The 12,342-nt window shown below is 51.1% G+C and overlaps 1 protein-coding gene across 4 annotated transcripts in view; it reads right to left on the reverse strand.

Moving 5' to 3' along the window:
• The window catches only part of Sh3bp4 (SH3 domain binding protein 4), an 81,893-nt gene that overhangs the window by 27,429 nt on the left and 42,122 nt on the right, over positions 1 to 12,342 (reverse strand). The window contains exon 1 of one of the 4 annotated variants that reach the window (XM_050163087.1): positions 10,449 to 10,545. The exons of the other annotated variants lie outside the window; for them this stretch is intronic. The gene's annotated coding sequence lies outside the window, so the exon portion shown is untranslated. Of the gene's footprint in view, positions 1 to 10,448; positions 10,546 to 12,342 lie in introns of those variants that run through there. 4 annotated transcript variants of the gene reach the window in all.

Consider the following 12,342-nt stretch of genomic DNA (forward strand, 5'->3'; position numbering starts at 1 on the left):
GCTTTGCAAAGGCTTATTTGGGGAAACGGAGGAGCGCAGAGCCCTTGTGCCCCCAGCATTCTATGGCTCCTCCGTCTATTTGCCCTCAGGAAATTAAGGATAGAGCTAAAGTGTTCCAGATGCTGTGGAAATGGAAGTCCTTAAGCACCCAGCATGAGTGGGGAAAGGGGGAGGGGAAGGGGGTAACAGTGTATCTCTTTAAGAGTACCATTAATATGCAAAAATCAATACAATGTAACACAGAAATAACCAGTAAATTTAATGGTAAGATCCTAATCTACTTCATTTTCAGAGGTGTACATCTGGCAGAAAAGGGAAATGTTGACCTTTGGTAGAAGGGACATTCTCCTTTAATAATGTTAAATGTCTTTGTTTTCTTATTTTTGATCGTTTAAAGACGTACTTTATTAAGTCCCATTCCCGGTCCCTATCTCCAGTCTTGGCTTCTACAGGTCCTCTGGAACTTGGCAAAGCCACTTTCCCAGCACGGAGGCAGTTTGTCTGATTGGTGAGTGGGTTCCGAACACTTCAAACTCTCTCATGACACCTGCAAAGGGAACGGACCCCAGGGGGTGGAACCTGAGGTACCCAGTTCTGGCACTGTGACTCAGGGTGGGTCAGTATGACGTTTTGTTTACACTCCCTGTTGCTTACAACTCCACTACTTAGATGATGGGACTCCCTGAGTAAAAAGGACAACGTTAAGGCCCAGACTGAAAAGGTCTCAGAAGTGAGCCAGGCTGACCAAGCCAACAGCCTCATCTTCAGGTCTGCAGGGGCCTGACTACCACGGCCTGAAGCCTTACACCCGCTTCCAATTCTTGAAGTGACCCTGATACCTAATTTTACTGCATTTTGAATTATTGTTTTTCCTGCGTGTGTGTGTGTGTAGCGGTACAGGATCTCATTCTGTAGTCCAGGCTATCCTTAAACACACAGTAGTTCTCCCGCCTCTACTTCCCAATTGCTGGAATGACAGTTGTGTGCCACCACACCCGGCTTTTAAATTATTTTCTCAGGACAGTTTCCTAGATGAGAAAAATAAAGACTTACCAAATGCTTTGCAGGAAGGTTCTAGACATTTAAAACCTCTCAGCGGCGGCGGGAGTTCATTTCCCACCCTTCTGCAGCATTGAAGAAAGGCTCTAACCTACCAAGTAGGATCAGAATATCCAAGCTTGAGTCACTTTCCTTCACCACCACCCAGAACTCAGATCATGACCTGTGATAGTGGCATTTGGTGACACTGTAGCATCAGATTTCTGTCTGAACGGTGACAAGATGGCTTTGTGTCTCAGAACACACTATCACGTGCCTTTCTTCCTTCCAAAGATTTATTTATATGTGTTTACCTGCATGTATTGTACGTATATACGTATGTATATACCATGCAGTACCTGAGGAATCCAGAAGAGGGTGTCAGATCCCCAGATGATCCTCAGTTGCCACTGGGCACTGGGAACTGAACCTAGGTCCTCTGAAAGAGCAGCCAGTACTCTTAGCCTGTGAGCTGTCTCTCTGGCCCATTTGCCACCCTACTGCTTGAGCTTCACCCACTGGCTGGCTTGAAGTCTGAATTATGCAAACGTATCAATCTGTCCTGCCTGGCTTTCCCTGGATGCACAGCACGGCCCCTCTTAATGGAAAATTTGATGAGCGCTTCCATCTATTTCCTTTTACTTAAAAAATTGGTTTGTGTACTGACATTAATGTACAAAGAATTTATTTTGCTTCTCGGCGAGGAATGTCACAAAATTAATTAGCAAAGAACTGAGTAATTACTTCTACGTGGTGTTCCTGAACAACATGTCCCCTGCTGACGAATTCAATGTCACCGTCACACGCTTTAATGCATGCGGACACGAGGGTCTGCACTGGAGCAGTCTGCCAGTTTTTGTGATAAGATCCTCTTATGGAATTGTGACAGAATTTCCAAGGGCCACCCTCCTGTAAAAATCATATGTACGTTTCTTTTTATTTTAACCTATTTTTTCTTGACAAACTTTAGAATAATTTAACAAATTATTAAATGTACCAAATGTACCCTTGGCTGAGTGTGCTCAAGGATCTGAAAATCAAGGCCAATCTTGCCTAAACAGCAGGTCTGGGGTCAGCCTGGACTACATGAGACCTGTCTCAAAGAGCCAGCTCACTTTCTGTCCAGAACACATCTCAGGAACAGTTTAAACTGGATTTTGAAGTGTTTACTCCCACTGAGCACAGTTTTTTCTCCTATATTTTCAGGGCAGTATTTCTGGAAAGCCAGTGGCTTCTGTGTCTACACACTACAAATTCAATAACTGAAGCCTTGCCTTAGAGAAACAGATGAACGGTAACAACGTGCACAGACCCCGTCTTGGTACCCTGGCCTGCCAGTCTGTCCTGCATGGTCATCCTTCCTTGACGTCTTCATCCACTGCAAATCAGCCTCCTCACTGGCACACCGATTCACCCAGGCTGGCTTTCTCCTAGTCTAGTCAATAACTGATTTAAAGTATTACATTTGAAGCTGTAATGTAAGGAAGTGTTAACTTGGGCAAGTTTGATACCAGCCTGGATTACACAGTGAGTTCTAATCACCCTGTCTCAAAACCCAAACCAAACAGACAAAATATATGCATGTACAGCTATCGTGGTGTGCGTTTCTAAGCAGGAATTGCAAGATGCCATTCTTTCTTTTAAAAATTCTACTCTTGGGGGCTGCAGAAATGACACAGAGTGAAGAATGCTTACTGCTCTTCCAGAGGACATGGGTGTGGGCCCCAGCACCCACAGGGCAGCTCACAATCATCTGTGACTCTAATTTTAAAGGATGTGTTGCCCTCTCTGGCCTCCATGAACACCACACACACACGGTGTACATATACACACACAATCACATACATACATATTAAAACTATGGCAAAACCCAAAACCTTAAAACTCCTCTTAGGCTAGGGAAATGTCTTGGTGTACAACCTAAGGTTGATCCTGAGTGAAGGACAGGACCAACTCCTGCGCCATGTCTTCTGACCCCCACGAGTAGTGTATTGCTGAGCACTCTATGACTGGAGGTGGAAGCAGGGCCGACCTTTTAAACAATAAATCTTTATAATCAGCTGGGCAGTAGTGGTGAATGCCTTTGTGCTTGGGAGGCAGAGGCAAGGGCATCTCTGTGAGTTCAAGGCCAGCCTCAACAGAGAGAGTTCCAAGACAGTCAGGACTGTTTTACAAAGAAACCCTGTCTCAGGGGAAAAAAAGGAAAGAAGGAAGGAAGGAAGGAAGGAAGGAAGGAAGGAAGGAGGGAGGGAGGGAGGGAGGGAGGGAGGGAGGGAGGGAGGGAAGGAAAGAACAAAAACTTTGAAACCAGTGCAGCCCCTTCCTCCCTCCCTTCCTCCCTAAAGAGAGGGAATGCAGCCAGGGAACTCAGACCTCAGACGGCTCACCCGGAACACACCCGGAATGGAGGATGTGATTCCTGGCACACTTCAGGGACCAGCCTCTTCCTGAAGAGGTGGCAACGGTAGGACTGGGAGTGGAGACAGCAAGTTCTGCCCTGTCTGCCAGCTGCGCCACGTGCTCCAACAATTCCCCAGCTTTCCTCCCTGTCTGGGGTCTCAGATACAGCCCTGGCCAGGCAGGACCCTTCATCTGACCGTGTTTCTATGGGTCCCTGGGAGTCTACCTGGGAGTCTACCTGGGCTCATTGCAGGGACCAGTTATCTGCTCAGTCAGTCAATCCCCTGCCCAGGAACTCACTTCCAAACCACTCTCCTGTGAGCACAGGGGCACCTTGCTGTGCTTTTAATGAACTCTTGCCTCTCTAAAGGAGGCCACTATCCCTTTCCCACCCCAGTCCAAACCCAGTGCTCTCCTTAGTGCAGTTTGGCTTATTTCTGCTGGGGAACTATGAACTGGACTGGCAGTTCCCTCTGGCAGGCAAGCTCTGCCCCACACAACCTCACCTGCCTCAGTTTCTGTTTGAACCTCAATTCAATGTCTCTCTAGGAAGATCCCTCGCCAAGGCAGCAGCCTTCACTCTACATTGGAATTTTCTTTCTAGCTCCTGTCTTTCTTGCTAGCACCTTCTTCGGGTCTGGCCCGTTTCCTTGCTTCCTCAGAGCGCTTGGAGAAAACCCTGCTCCTGGAGCCTCTACCCCCCAGACAGTGCTGAGAGGTACTAAAGAGAAGAAGCTAAAGAAGGTGAGGGCGGGGAGCGGTAGTCCCGCACCCTCCCAGGTTCCCCGACCTGAACTCTACCCCCAACCTGGGAACTCCACTGCCTCAGCAGCCCTGCGGTACTGTGGCAGAGACTTAAAAGGTACCTGAGACACTCCCATTAAGAGCGTGGCTCACAAACCTCAATATCTTTTCCTTGCCAAGACTAAGCGGCTGGAGGAGGAAAATCCTGCCAGCAAGAGCAACAGGCTCAGAAAATGTACCCACCAGCCCAGAGAAGAACCGTGGGAGGTTATAGCTTATCCACAAAATCGGGAGGGCCTGGAACTGCATGCTGTCAACTCCGCATTCCCCTCCCTCACTCCGTGTCCATGAAAGCCCCCATGGATTCTTGCAGAACACAATCATCCTTTATCCACTCCCATGCCTGCCCAAAGCACCTAGACGACTTGAGGCAATCGGCCCCGGGGCCCATGAGCCTGAGTTATCTCTCCCTCTTTCCCACGCAACACAAGCTAAGAATTTAGATTTCGACTATCTTAATAGTCTCAGATGACTCTGTCTTTCCTTCTTGTGTATGGGATAGAAAGAAATCGGTTTACCCAAAGGAAGACAGGAAAGACCACAGAGGTGGGAAGCAGGTGATTCAAATACTTGTCATTTTCTGTGTCCCCCCCCCCAAATCTACGGCCTTGTACTCAACTCTAGGGAGAGGTCACATGTGCCCCTCCCCAGGATCCTAAGGGTTTTTGGTGGTCATGCTGAAGTGGAAATGGCTGATGGGGGGGGGGGGGCTGAGGACAGGCTAGCCTTGGCCCCACGCTGTCTGCAGCACACCTGGAGCCTTGGGTCAGAACAAGCGGCCCCCACTCTTAGCACGGAAACGGTCTTATTTTCACGGGACACCCTTGCCTTCTAAGACACAAAGCAACACACAGAGCACGTCTTACTTCTGATTCTCAAACATGCCAGGTACGTGCACTCTTCCTTCCCTGAGTCCTCCCAGCACTGCAACCTCTAGGGTCCAGGCGGCCCCGCCTTGAAACTACCAACACGTTTGGAGATTCGGTGCCAGGGGCTATCCTCAGCATCCTAGGAGACCTGTTACATCTTTCCTCCCCACCCTCTGGGTACCAGCAACTGTCTCCCTTCATCTCTTGGTGCGATGACACCCATGTCGCAAAAGTAAACTCCATGCCTGACAAGTATCCTCCATATGACTATGACTGACGCGTGCCGGTGTGAGAAGTCCTGCATCTCCCACAGCCCTGAGCTGTACCTAAATGACACACAAGGTAAGGTTCCCTGGGCATGGCCTCTCCTTGCAGCGCCATTCAGGAGGGCTGCTTTGGCCCAGGGACTCAGAGGCTCATGGGAAGTTCCACAGCTTAAGATGAACTTCAAACCATCCTTGCATCCCCGGAGTACCCAGGAGAGGACCCCAGGATGTATCACATTTACTAGGTACTCTGGCCAAGACCATGCCCGAGAGACAGGCAGACCCCAGTGCCCCATGGTCTTATATGAGCCATGTGTGGAACCAGAGAAGACAGGGTACAATGCCTGAAAACACAGCCTGGTGTTAAGCTCGGGCCAGGACAGTGAGCCTCTGCAGAAGGCAGGGGCTGTGCTATGTATAACAAAGCTTATGGATGGACCTTCTGCTTTCTTTCACAACCAGGTGCTGGACTGCTTTAGAGGGTACCCCAGGTGCTGCAGACAGCTTTACAGGGTACCTCAGGTGCTGCAGACTGCTTTACAGGGTACCTCAGGTGCTGCAGACTGCTTTACAGGGTACCCCCCCCCATGATGCAGATTGCTTTACAGGGTACCCCAGGTGCTGGACTGCTTTACAGCGTGCCCCTAATGTTGCAGACTGCTTTACACGGCATCCCCAGGTGCTGAAGACAGCTTTACAGGGTACCCCCAGGTGCTGCAGACTGCTTTAGAGGGTCCTGGACCTCCCAAGAACCTCACCCCACCGTGGTTTGAACACAAGGGATGAAACTGACTAGGGTTTCTGGGTACTTCATTAAAGAGGCAGACCGACTTCCTAGGGCATTAGTCACTTTCTGAGTGTGACCTCCTTTGGCCTTTCTGCCAGGCGGGCTGAGTGCCCTGAGGGTTTAAAGATACTCCTTGTGCCCGCCCTCTCCTCAGTGGCTTGAGAAGTGTAAGAACTGGCCGCCGGCCTCAGATTTCACAGGAACGTAGCATGACGGTGTGTACAGCAGCTCAGGCCAGAACCTAAACTCCAGAGACCATGTGGAGAGGCCAGCAACTGCACACTGTTACTACACAACTGCACGACCTTCCTTGTGATGACCAAGTAACGATGTCATTGGGGTGGCCCTAATCCAGTATATGGGAAGCCCTTGTTTATAAAAAAAGAGACAGGCATGGACACAGACACTGAGGAAGAGACAACATCCCGCCGAGTCAGAAAACCTCCCTCTGTATGCCCATGATGCAGAGACACCTGAGCTGGAGACGTGGGAGGGCTCCCTTCCACAGCTGCCAGGCAACCAACACTGCTGGCACTGGGCTTTGAGCTTCAGAGGTCTCTGGGATTCAGAGAACATTCTTATCCTGGTTCAAAGCCATCATGGGCTATGGTCACACGTCATGCAACATTGGGGGTCAATGAAGAACTGTACATGTGAAGGTGATCTCATAAGGGCCGGCGAGATGGCTCAGTGGTTAAGAGCACGGACTTCCAGAGGTCTTTCAGAGGTCCTAGCCTTTCATAGCCACCACGTGGTGGTCCCCCACCATCTGTAATGGGATCCGATGCATTCTTCTGGTATGTAGGTATACAGGCAGACAGAGCACGCACACATAAAAATAAATTTAAAAAAAAGAAAGAAAAAGAACATATTACCCATCCATAGATGGCCTAACATATGGGCACACACTCCACAACATTCGCACAGGATGTCACACTTTGGAGAACCACCTTCTTCCCTAAGCAACACATGGCTGTGCCTGGCTATACTCTCTGCAGCTCAGAGAGAAAGCACAGCCTGCTTGGAGGCTAAAACTGTAATTTGTCTACACAACTACAGTCCATTTCGGGGACCCTGGGTGGCCCTGCTCCCCAGCAAACCACTCTCCATCTGTCACAATTCATTCAACGGCGTCTCCTAGACACATACCTCTACATGGAGGGTAAAACTCCTCGCCCATACTTCCTGAGTGTATTTTCCAAAACCACCAGCCACTGCCTGGTCCTGCTTGGCACACATTCTTGAGGGGTGAGGCTGACACTGGAAGGGAGCCAGTAATTCCACTTATAGGTCTGGAGTGGGATTTAAACCATCTTGCTGTGCTACCTCCAGAGTCAGAGAGAGGCATTTGAAGATAAGCACATAAGGGGCCTCCGAGGAAGGCTAGGGGAAGAGGCCGGCTGCATGCTGGGATTCCTTAGGAACACATCACTCTACTAGAAAATAGGCTGGAGCAACAGGACCAGAGAATGAGGCCCCCAAAGTCCCGCAGGCATAGCTAGATAATGTTCTCTCTACAGAAGTCCTGTTGGGCCCAGCCAGCTGTAGTAAGACAGGCACTGACTAACAAAGCCACGCAAAGGGACACCCACGTAGTTACTGCACTAGAGCAGGCACAGGCAGCCTCACAAAAGGAACCAATGGCACAGAACAAGGAAAATCTCATCTCTTCCCTTACTGGCTAGTCATGTCCTGCATTGGACATTCAGGCTCTTAACATATGTCTTCTGGTACAAACTGAATCTCACTCTCATTCAAGAGTCAGACATGCTGGGCGACCAGAGCATTGGAGACTGGCTACAAACATGCACCTCTTGTCTCTTAACAGGCTGGTTGTCTCTGAAGCCTGTGTGACAAACAGACTATGTCATCACCACTCTAAGACACTCACCCCGGCCCCCAGCATCATTGCCGAGACCCAGCAGGGTCCATTCTGTTCCAAGGCCAGCACGGTCTTCTTGCACAATCCCTGGCTTCTTCACTGTCAGTAGAATATTAAACCACCACTAGGGTCTCCGTCAGACTATGGTAGGGACTAAGCCAAGGAGGTAGGCATGGCAAACAAAAGAACTGTGAGATTTGGAGTCGGCTTCAGTGTGAACACATTCATACGAGCCAGGTGGGGAGAGGAGGTTGGCAAGAGCAGGGCCTGGGGACTCACAGATCCTCCCTTGCCATGCTCAGAGATACGGTCTCCTCTCACACACTGAGGTGAGCACTCTCAAGGGCTTTCTTATGGTAGACGGGAGTGCATGAGAGAACGTGCATGAAAAGGAAGTAGCAGGTGGCTCTGCTCCCACACAAAGCACTGTGGGGACCAGCTAGTTATCCCCGGTGTTCTCCAGGGTACATGCAGAGCCTGCCCAGCATGCCTGTCTATCACTGACCACTGCTGATTCCAAGAGGAACCCCGGGAACCTGTCCAAGAAGGTCCAGGGCCATCCATATCTTCTCTGGATCAGGTGTCTCCTAGGGTGCTCTGAGTAGCGGTCAGCATCCCATGACACTCTAACTGCAGCAGAGAGGAAACTGCCAGGGTTCATGGAATATCTTTCACGCTGCTCTGCGCTGATACTGAGGTTGCAGCCGCCTGCCCCTGTGCCCTGTGCTTTACTATAAAAGGACCTCATTGGATCTGCTGATTTCACTCCACGGCTCTCTCACCACAGCAGGAGCTGTGGGCTCTTCGGGCTCCAGCACCCACCATAACACCTGGGACTTAGCACCAACCCCCCAGCAAACAACACATGGAAGTCTAGCGGCTGTGGGTGATCCTAACACCTCCTCAGATCAGGAGTGCTTGTGTGCCCAGCTGATTAGCTCCTGTGTGGGACAGGCTCTAAAGATGTCTCAGAAGACTGTCGAAAGTGGAGGCTCACTGAAGTCACAGCAGCTGGACCGGGCATCTACCAGACACAGCAGAGAGTAAAGCAAAGCCCGGGACTTCTCCCAGCCTGGCGGAAGCCACAGTACAGATGACACCAAAGAGCAAAGCCACACTCAGGAGCTGTCCTGTGCCTCCTCACCCATAGGTCCACAGCACTCTGTGGGCTGTGCATGTGAGCCTACTTGGAAATTTGTCTTGGTCAACTTCAGTCAAGTTCATTCTGATGGGCCCTCCCACTCACTGGCGTCCCTTTAAGAAAAAAGAGCTTTCGACGCAGAGAGGGAACGGGGATCTCAAGGTGAGGATGGAGACAGAAATCAGAGGGATGCAGCCACAAGCCCTGGAGGCCACTGAGGGCCATCATCTGCGGCCAGCAGAAGCCAGTAAAAGGCAGAGGCACAGAGGTTCCCCAGGATTTCTGAGAGGGAGGGGGACCCTGTCAATATCTCCAATGTAAATGTCTAGGCACCCGGTTATGAGAGAATGCATTTCTGCTAAGGTTTAGTCTTCCCTTGGCATCTTAGGGTGCCGGTCCCGGGACTTGGCAGGCACTCAAGACCCCTAGCTAAAATGGTGTGATGTTTACATACACCCTATACACGCCTTCTAGTACCCTTTAAATGTTATTAGGTTGTATTATTCAGGGAATAACGACCAGGATAAAACTCAGCACAGTAGAATCTCCCCCCCCCCCAGAATATTTACTCTGAGACTGACTGGATTTACGAACCGGAACAAAACAGGAAACTAAATGTTTTTTTTTTCCAGAATTAGAGATAGAACTTAGCACCTCGCACACACTAGCTCAAGCACCCTACAACTGAACAGCACCCCAAACACAACTAACTGCTAAAGCAAACAGCTGCAAGGTGGGTGTGTGCTGAACTCTCTACCCCACGAGCTTCTGTGTGCTGATCTGCATAAATACCATGGCCACCCTATGCTACAGACTCATACATCCACAGATGAGCCACCGCAGGACCCCCACTACTGAGACCTCACTCCCCCAATCCCATAGGCACAGAAGCAGGCCAAGCTGAGCGGTAACAGGGAGCAGGGAGCCTGGCCTGGTGGCTCCCTGCACAGGAAGGGCAGCTTGCAGAAGCTTTCCATCTGTCGTGTGGCTGAAGGGCCAGGCAACCCTCTAGGGTCCGTCCGACCCCTCCCTTCCCCCCCAAGCAACAGGCCTTAAAGTGCTTAGGTTTTAAAATGCTCCAGAGATTGGTGGATTCTAAAGGAACCGGTTCTATTTAAACAGGTGCTGCAAAAGGTCAGCTGTAAAGGCTTGCGCTCACAGCTAAGGGAACACAAGTCTCACGCAAATCAGCTGACTTCCAGGCCCGGAAGAGAGAAATTCAAGCTGGTCCCTCCAGTGGTCCCTGATCCACTGAACCTACCTCATTGGGTGAAAAGATTGTGGCGAGCAGGATTTGGTAAACGGACAGGCACTTCCGTGCTTTCTCTTCTCTCCTCAGAGTCAAGGCACAAAGTGATCTCTGTGGGAATCTGCCTGCCACCGACTGGAACACAGCAGAGGTAAGTGATGGGTAACCTACCTGACAGGTTTTCCTGGGACAATGGGCTCAGCCAGGCCTGGGGCCTTCTGGGAATCTTGACTTGTTTTCTTACAATTCTTATGGAAAGGAACAAGGGGAGAGGTTCCTGGGACTAGGGCCAGGGTGACCTAGAGCCAGAGGGCACAGGGCAGTTTCTCAAAGCTTCTCTGTCTGTAGCTTTAAAGTGCTGCCTAAGGAACAGGGCTATACACGACAGGGGTGGCAATGGGTCCAGCAGAGATGCAGCCACCAAAGGAGCAACACTTAAAAGTGGCTCCACCTCTGTCAGCTGCAAATCGGTCCTTTGCTTAGGACCTGTGGTCCTCTCAGACCTCGGACTGGCTCCATTAGACCCTTCTCTGGGGCCCTCTGGGTAGCTGGAAGCTCGCCAGCTCCCGCGGCAGCAAGGCCTCCCTCCCACCGGTTGGCTGGCCCAGCCCTGCAGTCTAACTGGAAATCTCCTTCCTCCAGGCTCACAAACATCCTCTTTCCTGCCTTTCTGAACCAAGTGTCCACCTTAGGCCTAGTGAGAATGGAGAGGAGGGTCAGGGGACATTTGGAGGTGCAAGGCCATCTTCCCGGGGCACTTCCTCTTCTCCTCATCCCTGGCTGAGGAGCCCTCGTCTTCCTTTGGGGACTTCCCTCTCCTGCTTGCCTTCAAGAGTTCCACCCCCATGTCCATCCTGGTCAGCCTGTCTCTTCACAGGGGGTTGGATCAGAGTTGGGAAGCAAGCAGCCCTAAATGAACTGAATACAGGCACTTGCCCTGCAGGAGGTCAGGCAGGACACCAGGCGGCTCTCCACCTGTCTGCCCTAAGTGTCCCTTTTTCCTTTGCACCATAAACTTTGCACATGCTCTGAGCACAACATCAGCATCACATTCAGCTTCTCTATGCAGCAGCCCTCCAAGCACCAGGGCCAGGACAGGTGGCTGCGGCGAGGATTAGCAGTTGGCGTTCAACAACTGCAAAGGCTAAAGCCTGCTTCTAACCGGAGGTGTCTCTATGGCCAGGGGCACAGAGTGGACAGACAGTGGGATTCCAGCGGAAGCTACAAACAAGTGGGGTACCTGGCGACCCAGTAGGGGGTCCTGGATGTCCTATGTTGACTGGTGTCAGAGATGGGCTCATTTTAACCCTCATAACACACTCGCCCTTTTCTCTTCCTTCCTGAAAGAAGACGTGTGTCAACTTCTGAAGTCTCAACACTTAGGCAGAAGACTGGCCTAGCCTGCTGCGGAGTCCAGGCTGGTGATGGACTGAGGGTGCAGCTCTCAGATCCACCTTGGAGGATATCACTCAATACTAGGACAAGAACAGCCATCATCAAGGCCCAACGGGAAAGGAACGATGTGCAAAATGTGGGTGGGGTGGTGGGGATGATGAAGGGGACAGGGAGGGGGGATTAGCTACAGGAGACAGGGATCCCCAGGTATCCCCAGGTGTGGCTGAAAGGAGCCTGCCATGATTCCTTCCCCCTCTCCCCCCACTTCCAGAGGCCCAGCAGCCTGGGAAGTGTTTTCAAATGAACTCACAGCAGGAGCAGCAAGGTTCCCAGGGTAGACTCAGCTGTCACAGCTTAAAGGATGTCCAGAAGGTTGTTTCCTCACCAGCTTCCTGTGTGAGTCACCTCGGGGGCACACGTGGACAGTCTTGGTTGTCCTAGCACCCCCGAGGCTCCCTAGGAGATGGCTGCTGGGCACTACTGTGTCACACACAGTAGCTGGGGACAGCGG

The sequence above is a fragment of the Alexandromys fortis genome, unplaced genomic scaffold (assembly GCF_014885135.2).
Source record: "Alexandromys fortis isolate MF-2015 unplaced genomic scaffold, M_Fortis_MF-2015_v1.1 scaffold_139, whole genome shotgun sequence".
In the NCBI taxonomy this organism is placed as follows: domain Eukaryota; kingdom Metazoa; phylum Chordata; class Mammalia; order Rodentia; family Cricetidae; genus Alexandromys; species Alexandromys fortis.